This window comes from Thamnophis elegans, chromosome 14 (genome assembly GCF_009769535.1).
Source record: "Thamnophis elegans isolate rThaEle1 chromosome 14, rThaEle1.pri, whole genome shotgun sequence".
Taxonomy (NCBI): domain Eukaryota; kingdom Metazoa; phylum Chordata; class Lepidosauria; order Squamata; family Colubridae; genus Thamnophis; species Thamnophis elegans.
In genome coordinates this window covers 26,096,222-26,110,522 of record NC_045554.1, presented here as the reverse complement: position 1 = coordinate 26,110,522, position 14,301 = coordinate 26,096,222, and positions in this window count along the sequence as shown.

Here is a 14,301-nt window from a genome sequence, read left to right as displayed (position 1 = left end):
TTTTCATATCTGAGTAAGTTTTCATTCAGCCTCCAAAACCTTCTTGCCTGCACTGTCCTTCCCAATTCCATCCAAACTGGGTTATGATCCGAAAGGACCCTCGCCGCAATCTTTGTCTTCTTCACCCTAGAAAGTAAATCATTAGTGATTAATATAAAGTCAGTCCTGGAAAAGGATTGATGTCTATCGGAAAAGAAGGTGAAATCATATTCCTCTGCATTTCTTTCTCGCCAAATATCTCTCAATTCAAAGTCGTCCATCATGTCAAAAAAAGGTTTGGGTAACTTAGCTCGCATTTTAATATTTGGGCGAGAGGTCTTCTTATCTCTTTTAGTGTCAATCACGCCGTTCCAGTCACTCAATAGTATACAAGACTTATAGTCCCACTGTAGTAATTTAGCATGAAGATTTCTATAGAATCCGTCTTGCTGTTGATTAGGAGCATAAATTCCCAAAAGTAATGTCTTTTTCCCTTCTAAGATTAGGTCTAGCGCGATATATCTTCCAAAGGGATCTGCTTCAATTAGTTCAGCCTTAATGTCTTTTCTTAAGTATACAACTATACCATTTTTCTTTTCCGTAGCAGAGGTCACAAAATGTTGACCAAGTTTTGGGTTAATCAAATATTTTTGATCAGTTGATTTGATATGAGTTTCTTGCAGACAAATTATATCATTCTTGAACTGTTTAAGATAGTGGAATATTTTCTTTCTCTTCTGTGGAGAATTCAGTCCATTGACATTCCATGTCAAAATCTTAGTTGTCATCTCTGGTTGCCTGAAGCTTTTTTAGAGCCTCCTGCATGGCCTGTTTAACCTTTGGCCTAGCTCCTCCCATGGCTTCTGAGCTTGTTGCTATGACTCCTTGATCAATGGCTGGTGATTGTTGAGGTTGTTGCATTGTGGCTTGTTTTTCCATTCGTCTGGTAATCATACGACTAGGTCTTTGTTCCGTGACACCTTGCCCTTCCAGGAAGGGAAGGTGGTGCATCTTGTCTGGTAGTTGTGTAGTTTGCTGTCTATCCTGTCCTTCTTGTGGTCTTTCTCCGGATCCCGATGGTACAGGGTGTCCCGCCTTCAGAATATTGTGATAGAAATCTCGAGCTTTCCATACAGAGTTGAGACAATATCTTTGCTTGTCAAATGTAATTATAATACCAAATGGCACATCCCATCTATACTGTATCTCACGGTTTCTGAGTTCTTCCACTAGAAAAGCATAATCTCTCCTGGCTCTTAGCATTTGAGGTGGTCCTGGCTCTTAGCATTTGAGGTGGTATTTCTTTCAAGACAATCAAATCCTGTCCGCCAATTTGAAGCCTGGTGTTATAGGACTCTTGTAGTATCATGTTTCTGAACTCTCTTGTGGCGAAGTATATAACTACATCTCAGGGGAGTTTTGCCACCCAAGAATTAACGTGATAAATTTTATCGATCTGCCAGTCAAAGTTGGACCCCAGTCTTCCCACCAGACGGTCAAAAGCCTCTGAAAAAAATCTGTTTCAAGTTCTCCTGTTTGTCTTCGCGCAGCCCCCTGACTCTTAATGCAAGCTCCATCTGTCTGTACTGTATCATAATAATTTGTTTTTCTGCGTTTTCAACTTTTTGTTGCACCACTTCAGTTTTGGATGTCAAATTGGTGTTAGCTTCATTAAGAACCTCTAGATTATCTTCCATTCCAGAAACATGTTCTGTCAATACAGTTACAAGTCCCAGCATATCATCATTTATTTTGGCAATCCTAGTATCAAGCTTATCATATAAGTCCGCCTTAAACTCTTTCATCTTGTTCTTTATCTCCTCTCTGAGTTCTCTGAAAGTTTCTAAATTCTGCTCTCTAAATTCTCTAAAAGTTTCCAAAAAAAGTTCTTTCGTTAGCAAATCTCCAGTAGGGGGCATAGAGGGTGGAAGCTGCAACTTTGTGCCAGGTATGGGGGATGTGCTCCTAGGAGGAAGTTTCGGTCCAGGATTTAATTTTGATGCCATTATGTCTTATCTTCAAGCAATTAATCAAACTCTACTGGCCCGCTGTGCAGCTTACGAGAAAAAAAAGTATTAAGTCACCCCTTTGTTTGTTCTTAAGGATTTTTCAAAAGGTTTCAGAAAAGGGCATTGTAACAAAGCAGCTCGACATATTCAGTGGCATTTTGGACTTCTCTATATCAGAAATATATATTAGCAAAGTTGATAAGAGGAAAGTCTTGTAAACTCTTCAGAGAAGTGAAACTAATTAATAAAATACTGCTAGCCGACGGTTCCTCCCTTATTAGTCAGCAATTCAACTGGCTCGTTGCCATTTTAGACACTTCTTTAAGTAGGTAAAGTAACGGAAGAGGATTTTGTAGCAAAGAAGCTGGATTTAAATAGACAATTAATGATCTTGCATACAAATTCTGCTTGTTTTGGAATCAGATAAATCAATCTTTGAACTGAGTGGGAGGGAATCTTACTTGGGGGCTGCCAGGCAGCCGGAGATTTCCAACGCGGAGCAGTTCTGCCTTCAGCTGCCCCCCCTTCTCTTCACAGACACACAAGCTGCAAAGATCAGAAAGGCATTTGCTTGACAAAACTTCTCTCCTTTCCCTTCTTTTCCCGAAGAGGAAGGTGTCTGTCAGATGTCTGATGGATGATCATCTTAACAGATAACGCCACTGGTAATACGGGAGCAGCTGTGTTTAGCTGCTACCATCAGTAAGTCCCACCCAGGAAGTCCTGATACTTTAATTCTTGTTTGGGAGCTGCCTAGAGTTTGTTTTAAGATGGATGGCTATGTAAAAATTAAACTAAACTAAAGCTATGAAAAATCTAGACAGTTTACTAAAAAGCAGAGACATCACCCTGACAACAAAAGTACGTATAGTCACCGGTTTTCCTAGTTACAATGGATGGCTGTGAAAGTTGGACCATAAGAAAGGCTGAGTGGCAAAGAATGGAATCCTTTGGACTCTGGTGCTGGAGAAGACTCCTGCGAGTCCCTTGGACTGCAAGGCCATCCAACCGGCCAATCCTGGAGGAGATCAACCCTGACTGCTCTTTAGAAGGCCGCATCCTGAAGAGGAAACTCAAAGACTTTGGCCACCTGATGAGAAGGAAGCCTAAGGTTGGGAATGATGGAGGGCAAAAGAAGAAAGGGACAACAGAGAAGGAGGTGGCTGGATGGAGTTACCGAAGCAGTAGGTATGACCCAGGGCTGGGTTTCGACCGGTTCGCACCGGTCCCTGCGATCCGGTTGGTCGCCGAACCCGGAAGTAAGTAACTTCCGGGAACGGCAAAGCCCCCCCCCCGCGCCCGCGCGCGCCCGCACACCCGTGCCCGCTCCTTACCCGGTTTTTTCGAATTTCGCGCTTTCCACGCATGCGCAGAACGCCTGCGCGATCCTCCAGGAGCAGCTGGAGCATCGCGCAGACGCTAGTATGCATGCGCGCGCTGCGCGCGTGCGTGAGGACACCGCCAGCCTCGTTCCAACCGATCCGGTTGGAACGGGGCGAGAAACCCACCCCTGGTATGACCTTAAATGGTCTCCAGAGGATGGTAGAGGACAGGAAGGCCTGGAGGAATGTTGTCCATGGGGCTGTGATAGGTCGGACATGTCTTCACAATTAACAACAAAAACAAAACAAAACAAAAAACAAAAAAACATAACAAAACTAAACTAAACAATAAATGTTTTTTTAAAAATTAAAATTAAAATATTATTAAGATATCATTAAAATATCATTAAAACATCATTAAAATATCATTAAAATATCATTAAAATATTAAAATATTATTAAAATATTATTAAAATATTATTAAAATATTATTAAAATATTAAAATTAAAATCCATTCTTGGCTAAAGGAGACTGTAAAACCTTTTTTTGGAAGGGTGCAAAAGTCACCGTGTGTGTCCAAGAAACACCACTCAGAGGCAAATTAGCAAGAACCATCTGCTAGCAACTAAGGTAGGTAACATTTCTTCACTGAGTGTCTGGCTGTGTTTGCACAACTCATTTCAGCCGCTCATTTAAAATACATTGTGTGCCCATAGACAATGGCTGAGTTTGCTTGGCAGCTAAAATTTAAATCCAGATCAAAAACGATCACTGTTATTTTTATTATTTATTTTAGTGCTTGGCCAGACAAAGAAAGCAAGATGATTGTTTAACCTAAAGGCACAACACAATGAGACACAAATTGTCTAAGACCATTTAGATCTAGTTCTTGGCCCACAAGATCATATGGTTACGCCCATGGAAGAAATTTCATGATTAAATTGTGATTCTTTATTCTGCTTTAATCAAGTATACATTTAAGGATATATATGGATGAATTAGCTTCTCAGAAGCCAGCTGAGGTGGTCACAAATGATCATGTGAGGACCATCACATCACTATGGGGGGAGTGCAATGGTCATAACTCTGAGGACAGGTTGAAAGGCACTTTCTCCAATGCTTTCATCACTTCAAACCATTGCTAAAAGAACGATTGTATATAAATACCTCTAAATAAACCGCTTTACAAAACCCTAGTAAGGCCACACCTGGAATACTGCAACCAGTTTTGGTCATCACACTACAAAAAAGATGTTGAGACTTTGGAAAAAGTTCAGAGAAGAGCAATTAAGATGATCAAAGGCCAGAAGACTAAAACATATGAAGAACCGCTGCAGGATTCTGGTTTGGTTAGTCTAAAGAAAAGAAGAATTTGGGGTGATAGCAGTATTCCAGTATTTGAGGGGCTGCTACAAAGAGGAGGAGTCAATTTATTCTCCAAAGCCCTAGAAGGCAGGACAAGAAACAATGGTTGGAAACTAATCAAGGAGAGAAGCAACCTGGAATTAAAGAGAAATAGTGAGGACAATTAACCAGTGGAACAGCTATGCCTTCAGAAATCATGGGTGCTTCATCACTGGAGGTTTTTAACAAAAGACTAGACACTTGTCTGAAATAGTCTAGGGCAGTGGTAGTCAACCTGGTCCTTACCGCCCACTAGTGGGCATTCCAGCTTTCATGGTGGGCGATAGGGGTTTGCTGTAACTCTGCTTTATAAATTTTATAAAGTAAAATTACTTCCCTACTTTATAAATCACCATTACTGTGGAACCGGTGGGCGGTTAGAAAATTTTACTACTAACAGAGATACAAAAGTGGGCGGTAGGTATATAAAGGTTGACGACCCTTGGTCTAGGGTCTCCTACTTGAGCAGAGGGCCGGACTAGAAGACCTCCAAGGTCCCTTCCAGCTCTATGCTACGCTACCCTATGGTACCCTACACTATTTTGTGATCTATTCTATTCTATCCTATCCTACCCTACCCTACCCTAATTCTATTCTAAAAATGGATTACATTACTTACAAGCACAATTGAGTCCAAAATTTCTGTTGCTAAGTGAGACAGTGGTTAAATTAGTCTTGCCCCTTTTTTACCACTCTTCTTGCCACAATTGTTAAATGAATCACTGAAGTTGTTAATAAAACATCTGTTAAGTGGAGCTGGCTTTCCCCATTGACGTTGCTCATCAGAAAGTCGCAAAAGGGGGTTGCAGGACCCAGGGGCACTGCCACCGTCATAAATGTGAGTCTGTTGTCAGGCATCCAAATGTAAACCATGTGACCCTGCGCTGGGGAATGTTGCAAGGGTCATAAGTGTGAAAAACCATCATAAGTCCCTTTTTTCGGGGCTGTTGAAACTTAGTGAACTTCGGTCACTAAGTCGAGTTCGGTCACTAAGTGTACCCGGGCACTACAGTACTACCTGTAGTCAATGAACTGGGCTCCATTCATAAAACACACCAAAGTAAACAAACAAGCCCAGGATGTCGGGCGAGAGTTGCCGCCTCAGAGCTCCCTAACGTCCCGCTTGGAAACTTCAGGGCAACTTTCCCGGCTCGGCTGCGGATGATGGGTCCGGGCTCCAGGAATCGGGAGCGATCGCCAGGCTAGTAGAAGGGAGCAAGCAGCACCCACCGCCTCTCTCTCGCTCTCTCTACCTGCCCCTCGGGCGGGCCCAGCCAGCCCCCGAAGCCACGGCGACCCCCGCCCTCCACCCCGGCCGCTTCCAGGGGGAGGAGACTCCCAGCAAGCCCGCTCCGCCCGCGCCCACCCGCCGCAGCCCCCGGCCGCTCCCGTCGGCCGACCCACGCGGGGGCTCCAGGAGCTGCACCCGCCTCGGGACCGGATCGCAGGGACCCAGGTGAGCCCCGCGGGGGACGCAGGAGGAGGAAGAGCGAGGCCGGCGGGGCTGAGGGGCCGTCTGGGGCGGGGAAGAAGGGGAGAGCTCTTGGAAGGGGCGGCGGGGGATGAGGGAGAGCCCGGGGAGAGGCGCCCAGCGCCCCCGCGGCTCCTAGCTGGCGAGGGAAGGGGTCGGCGGAGGCGTTGAAAGTGCGGGAAAGTTCAGGCTGAACTTTTCCCCGCCCGCAAAGACGCCCGCGGGGAAGGGGCGGAGGAGGCGCGGCGGGAGGGAGGGAGCGTGGGAGTGGGCGGCGGGGCTTTGGGGATGGGGGGGGGTGAGGGGAACGCCGGCCGCTTTCCCGCGGGGAGGGAGGCCCTTCCGAAGCGGTCCCTCCCGGGTGGGTTGGGGGGGAGGAAGAGGAGGCGCCGGGCAATGACGCGGGGGGGGGGCGCTCTGGCCGCGGGGCTTGTCCGGGAGCCGCTGCACGGGATCCACCACGGCCGGTGGATCGGGCGCTTCTGGGAAGAAAGCAAGCGCAGGGCTGGAAGGGCGTCAAGGCGAGGGCGGCGCTGGGCCGGGTCCGCCTGCTCCTCTTGCGGGGATGGGAGCCCCTTGCCCGGGCTCTCGGTCGCCGGGTGGCTTTGGAGGGATCCGGCCTCGCTGCTGGCTTTTGCCCCGGCTCTCCCGGCGGGTTTCCTTGCCCGGTTGTGGGACCTTCTGTTTGGAAAGGCGGCTTTTGAACTCTCCGCCTCGCCTCGGATGCTCCAGAGGCTGCTTTAGGCGGCTTTGGCGAACGGTTTTCATTGCGTGGTCTTTCCTGGATCCGTTCGAATTCATGCAGTGTGTTTATTTTTTTCCTTCTTGGGGTTTTGAATCTCAATTCCGAATCAGAATCTTAATTCCGAATCTTCATTCTGAATCTGTATCTTAATTTGGAATCAGCATCTCGATTCCAGATCTTAATTTTCATTCAGAATCTGTATCATAATTCGGAATCGGTATCTTGATTCCAAATATTAATCTTAATTCTGAATCTGTGTTGTAATTTGGAATCAGAATTTTAATTCCGAATCTTAATCATCATTCGGAATCTGTATCATAATTTGGAATCAGAATTTTATTTCTGAATCTTAATCTGGAGATTAAGATCTTAATCATCATTCGGAATCTGTGTTGTAATTTGGAATCAGAATCTTAATTCTTTTCAGCCATCTTCAATGTCTGGCTGTCAAATGGCCTTAAACGGCCAGCCACAAGCTGTGTGTTTTGGGATTTTATTTCATTCTGTCAGCCAAATCGCCAGGGGGGTGAGCAGCCTCTTCCTGTTCTCCAGATTAAGCGAGGCGGTGATGAGAATTTTCAGGGTTCTTGGCATGGTTTGTGACAGAGAAGAACGACAAGAGATCAGATATTTAGAAAAATAATCTGTTGCCCTTTCTTTCTTATGATTCCAGCTTCATATGGGACACCTCCATGCATTTCTCATAAACACTAAAATTATCCTTATTAAAAGTGTATGCCACCCACAATTCACAGCAACTCTGGGCAGCCCCCAGCAGTCAGATAAAGAAATCAAACATAATAAGTAAAAGTTGTGTGTAAACTAGCTAGACTTTTGTGGTTAGTTTGCTGCATGGTTTAAAAACAGTAGAAAAGAAGCAGGACATTATCTTTGAATCCACTGGAAATTTTGCTCTGGTTGAAATGGTTTGATTAAATGCTACATGCTGCGTTCAAGCAACATGTGGCTTTTTTGTTTGTAGCTTAGAGAGATATTTGAATCCGCCTTTTGTAGCTTTGCACACGGATTCTCCAAGAGTGGATCATGAAAATCCCCCCCACTCACCTCCCCCCACTCAGAGCCCCCTGCATGCCTCAACAGCCAGCAGGCTTGTGCAAATGAATGACTGGCTGAAAATTGGTTCCTTGTCTTCTACAAACAGCACTGCAAGTCCCAACATGGATTGTAATGTTTTAAAAAACGGACTCGCAAATAGATCTTCAATATGGGGACTGTAGGTTCATTGTTTACATTGTCGAGTGGTGGTGTGTGATTCTCACATAAGAAACCCCCAAGAAAAGTATGAGATAGGACACGCAACCATTGATTTCTAAAGATAAGAATCTCACAGAGTTGGATTTATGCACAGACAAGCACATTGCTTAGAATCGAATTAAATTAACGTTCTTGATCAGGGAAACTGCTATGGGTCTCTAAAATAATACTTAAATTTGGATTTAGTAGTTGAGTAGTTTAAAATTCTTTTGGCCTGTTTTGTGAGGGTTGGGAGATTAACATTGTTGTATTATACTAATCAGCATTCAACTAGGGAGGGTGTTATGTGTATATGTGTTAATCTTTTTTTAAATACACTTTTAATGTCTTGTGCTTTTCTCTTTTTTGTTTTTTTAATACTTTGGTAAGTTGTATTTTAACTTTTCTCGAATAAACTAAATATTATTCAGAAAAAAAATGAAGAAGATGGGAAAGCAGACCCAAACGCAACCATAATTGTCAGTTCATTTACCCCAAAGGGTGAATTCCCATGCTCCTAAAATGGATATATTAAAAAAAAAGTTTTGAGAAGCAGCACTGGGTCATGATATTCAAAAGACCCCAGAAATGTTATGTCTGGATATTGTCAACTGCATAGATTGCAATTCTTCCCTGTTAAGTTTGGGGTTTTATTAGTGGTCTCTTTGTCTTCGGGTAACCATGTTGAAAAATGCATACCTGTAGCTCAAGATTTTGGATTTTCCATTTGTGGAGCTGAATTATCAAAGCTCGGCAGATCTTTATAATTTACAAATTAAATCTGGAAGGCCCTTTTCTACCACCACAACTTTAAGTGCCCTTCTAAACCCACAGTCCCTCTCTATGCAAATACATTTCAACTGTTTGAACTTGTTTTCCTACTGAATGCCCTCCGGACTGAATTCTTCAAAGGATCCTTAACTTTTCTAAAGGAGTGAGCAATTAGAAGGAAAGTCAAAAAAACCGTTTTATTATCTGATAACTGCAAGAGATTTTTGCTGTTGGTGTCAGTCCCATGTTAACTGCAGCCACGAAGGATGTTTAAAGAATTCAGTTACAATGCAGGTAACAACAGTTCATTTCGTGACTGTTCAAAGTTACAACGTCACTGAAAAAGGTGAACCTATGACCGTTTTTCACACTTACAGCTATTGCAGCATCCCATTTGGTCACATGATCCAAATTTGGACACTTAGCAACTGGTCCATCATCTCCTGGTTTCTCCTCTGCGACCTTCACTACTATACCAAATTGACTCAAAGATGCTCGTGGCAGCATTTCCTGCTGGATCGTGTGTGCACTGTGAGGTGGCCAAACCATCTCAACATGCTGCAGTGCAGCTGGCCGCCTCTTTATGATTCTATGACTCTTCCAATATTTCAATCAGAATAGAGCTGGAAGGGACCTTGGAGGTCTTCTAGTCCAGCCCCCTGCTCAATCAGGAGATCCTATACTATTTCAGACAAGTGACTGTCCAGTCTCTTCTTAAAAACCTCCAGTGATGGAGCACCCACAGTTTCTGATGGCAAGCTGTTTCATTGGTTAATTGTTCTCACTGTTAGGAAATTTCTCCTTAATTCCAAGATCTTTCTCTTTCTGATTAGTTTCGATCCATTGTTTCTTTTCCTGCTCTCTGGTACTTTGGAAAATAAGTTAACTTTCTCCTCTTCATGGCAACCTCTCAAATACTGGGATACTGCTATCATGTCCCTCCTACTCCTTCTTTTCTTTAGACTAGCCAAACCCAAACCCTGCAACTATTCATATGTTTTAGTCTCCAGACCTTTACTCATCTTAGTTGCTCTTCTTTGCACTTTTCCCAAAATCTCAACATCTTTTTGGGTAATGTGGTGGCCAAAACTGGATGCAGGATTCCAGGTGTGGCCTTTCTAAGGCTTTATAAAGCGGTACTAATATTTCACCTGATTTTGATTTTGATTCTATGCCTCTATTAGAAGAAGAATAGAATAGAGCTGGAAGGGACCTTGGAGGTCTATTAGTCCAGGGGAGTCTATATTATATTATATTGTATTGTATTGTATTGTATTATATTATATTATATTATATTTATTATATTGTATTGTATTATATTATATTATATTATATTATATTATATTATATTATATTTATTATATTAGTCCAGGAGAGATTGAATAATCTCAGATAAGTGACTGCCCAGTCTCTTCTTAAAAACTTCCAGTGATGGAGTGCCCACGATTTCTGAAGGCAAGCCATTCCACAAGTTAATAGCAATAGCAATAGCAGTTAGACTTATATACCGCTTCATAGGGCTTTCAGCCCTCTCTAAGCGGTTTACAGAGTCAGCATATTGCCCCCAACAACAATCCGGGTTCTCATTTTACCCACCTCGGAAGGATGGAAGGCTGAGTCAACCCTGAGCCGGTGAGATTTGAACCGCCGAACTGCAGAACTGCAGTCAGCTGAAGTAGCCTGCAGTGCTGCATTTAACCACTGCGCCACCTCGGCTCAAGTTAATTGTCCTCTCTATTAAGAAGTTTCTCTTTAATTCCAGGTTGCTTCTCTCTTTGATCAATTTTGGACTCAATTGTGCTTGTAAGTAATGTAATCCATTTTTAGAATAGAATTAGGGTAGGGTAGGATAGGATAGGACAGAATAGACCACAAAATAGCATAGCGTAGCGTAGCATAGAGCTGGAAGGGACCTTGGGGGTCTTCTAGTCCAGCCCCCTGCTCAAGTAGGAGACCCTAGACCATTTCAGACAAGTGACTGTCTAGTCTTTTGTTAAAAACCTCCAGTGATGAAGCACCCATGATTTCTGAAGGCACAGCTATACCACTGGTTAATTGTCCTCACCGTTAAGAAGTTTCTCTTTAATTCCAGGTTTAATTCTCTCTTTGATCAATTCCCAGCCATTGTTTCTTGTCCTGCCCTCCGGTGCTTTGGAGAATAATTTGACTCCCTCTTCTTTGTGGCAGCCCCTCAAATATTGGAATACTGCTATCATGTCGCCCCTAATTCTTCTTTCCTTTAGACTTGTTTATACAACCAAGGATTGCATTAGCTTTTTGGCTGTTCATGTTTAAGTGATCGTCCTCTAGGACAGTGTTTGTCAACCTTGGCCAGCTTGAAGTCCGGTGGACTTCAACTCCCAGAATCCCCCAGCCGCTGGGGGATTCTGGGAGTTGAAGTCCACCGGACTTCAAGTTGGCCAAGGTTGACAAACACTGCTCTAGGACTCCAAAGTCCCCCTCTTACAGTGAACCATTTTTTTTTAAAAAAAAAGATATTTTTATTTTTAAAACCAACAAAAACAAAGCACATATAAAAAACTTTCCTCAATTTCGTCAAGCATGTTGTTTGGTTACAAACTTTTATGCATCAGTTTTTACAATTAAAAATAAGATCACTGGTTATCCATCAAACGTAACTAAATGCATCATTATCATTGAGCAGTTAACCGTTTTTGAGCTAGAGTAATAGTCTGATGACCCATTCTTTTCCGCATTACTGCAAATAAAGTGGATTCCAGGAGTTAGGTTGGCTGGAGAGTAGCAGCCTGACCACCGTTCCCTGCAGTGGTATACTTATCCAATTAGGACACTCCGCCAGGCTCTTGTTAGCGTTTCCTGGGCTGCTTTCTCAGCCGCCCGCTGCCACATTCTGGTTAAAAAGTCTGTTCCAAAGTCCGTCTCGGCTATTAGGGCAAGGCTGAAATGCAAGAGAGGAGGGTCCCCAGCTGGCCCCTCAATTCAACCACCTGCATTGCCCCAAAGAGAAGCTTCATGTTGAGATTACAAGTGTTGTGAAAACAACTCGGTTTTTAAAACTTTTGGCAGAAAAATAGCGGGGGAGTTTGAAGTAGCTGGGAATTCCTGTGACTTGTTGCTGTCTGACCCATTACGACCCCATGGACAATGTTCCTCCAAGACTTCCTGTCCTCTACCATCTTCTGGAGTCCATGCCGACTGCTTTGGTGACTCCATCCAGCCACCTCATTCTCTGTTGTCCCCTTCTTCTTTTGCCCTCCATGGTTCCCAGCATGAGGCCCTTCTCCAGGGTGTTTGTATAATCTCAGATAACCTTCTCCTTAGGTGGCCAAAGTACTTGAGTTTCTTCTTCAGGATCTGGCCTTCTAAAGAGCATCCAGGGTTGATCTCCTCTAGGACTGACCGGTTGGATCCAAGGGACTCGCAGGAGTCTTCTCCAGCAACAGAGTTCAAAGGCCTCCATTCTTTGGAGCTCAGCCTTCCTTATGGTCCAACCTTCACACCCATCCGTTGCAACTGGGAAAACCATAGCCTTGACTACACACACTTTTGTTGGCAAGGTGATGTCTCTGCTTTTTAGTCTGCTGTATAGATTTGCCCTAGCTTTCCTCCCCAGGAACAAATGTCTGATCTTGTACAGATACAGATTAACAGAGTTGGAAGGGTTCTTGTGGGTCATCTAGTCCACCCACCCACCCACCCAAGCAGGAGACCCTACACCTCTTCTGATAGATGGCAATCCCATCTCTTCTTGAAAGCCTCTAGTGATGAAGCTCCCACAAATTCTCCTCCATTGGCTGATTGATCTCACTGTCAGAAAATTTCTCCTTATTTCTAGGTTGAATCTCCCCTTGATCAGTTTCCATCTATCATTCCATGTCTGGCCTTTGGGTACTTTGGAAAATAGTTTGACCTCTTCCTCTCTATGGCAGCCCCTCAAATATTACACAATTGCTATCATGTCTCCCCTGGTCCTTCTCTTCACTAGACTAGCCATGCCCAGTTCCTGCAACTGTTCATCGTATGTTTTGGCCTCCAGTCCACTAATCATCCTTTGCTCTTCTCTGCACTTTTTCTGGAGTCTCAACATCTTTTTTATAGTGTGGTGACAACACCTGATGCATTATTCTAGGTGTGGTCTTACGAAGACTAAGAAACTTGTGCTGAAGTTTAGAAATGTGGTAAAAACAACTCGGTTTTTAAAACTTTTGGCAGAAAAGTAGAGGGCAGTTTAAAGGAAATGAGAATTCCTGTGACCTTGTCCATGGGCAGCACCTAGTTGGCTCTGGAGAACCTTGAAAAAACAAATTTTGGGTAGTTCTCGACTTACAACTGTTCCTTCAGTGATTGTTCACAGTTGTAGTGCTCTCAAAAAAAGCGACATGACTATTTTTCACACAACCATTGCAAGCATCCCTATGGTCCCACAATCAAAATTTGGATTCTTGGCAACTGACTCATATTTATGACAGTTACAGTGTCCCCCAGGACCTTCTGGCAAGCCAAGTCAATGGAGAAGCCAGATTCATTTAGCAACCGTGTTCCTAACTGAATAACTGCAGTGGTTCGCTTAACAATGGTGGCAAGAAAGGTCGTAACATGGGGCAAAACTCACTTAACAACTGTCTCACTTAGCCATAGAAATTTTGGGTCTCAATTGGGGTCATACATTGAGGACTACCTGTAGAGTCAGGCATGGCTAGATTTGGGTGAGAGACCACTAGGAAATCTCAATGGCTTACGTGAGAAAGTATTTTAAAAATTACAGATGGAAATGCTAATTGTTGCTAAGACAACCAGCGGCCATATCCACGTTGCCAGCAGAAATCAAAGGGGATTCAACGCCTTTTCTTCCTCACTTTTATGCTGTTCATCTGCAAAGAAGAGAAGAGTGCAACGTACCCAAGGCCATTTCTACGTTTTTCTACTCAAACGCCTTCCCTTGCAACTTGCAAGAAATACATGGGTTAATTGTTTTTCAGGATTTACTTTGTATAATTGACTTCCTATTTTTAGAAAAAAGCCTTATAGCTTCCCTCTGGGTGCTGCTCTTTAAGGAGGGGGGGATGACCCAAGTCTTATTCAGCTATTTCTGGAAATTTGTCAGGTGCTGATACTGTCAGGCAACAATAAGACTTGAAACTTTCCTCTAAAATAAACAGAACAATTCTGAAATGATATTGCTGCATTGTGTAACTATTCTACATTTTGATGGATCTATCTACTTATATTTTGCACTAGTCAGTGCTTCCCTATGGAACTATGTGATTAGGCTTGATAAATTGACAGTTAAAGCTTGAACATTAATGAGTAGTTACCATCGGCCTCTCCTCTCACCTTCTCTCCCTCAGGCTTGCCCCACAGAA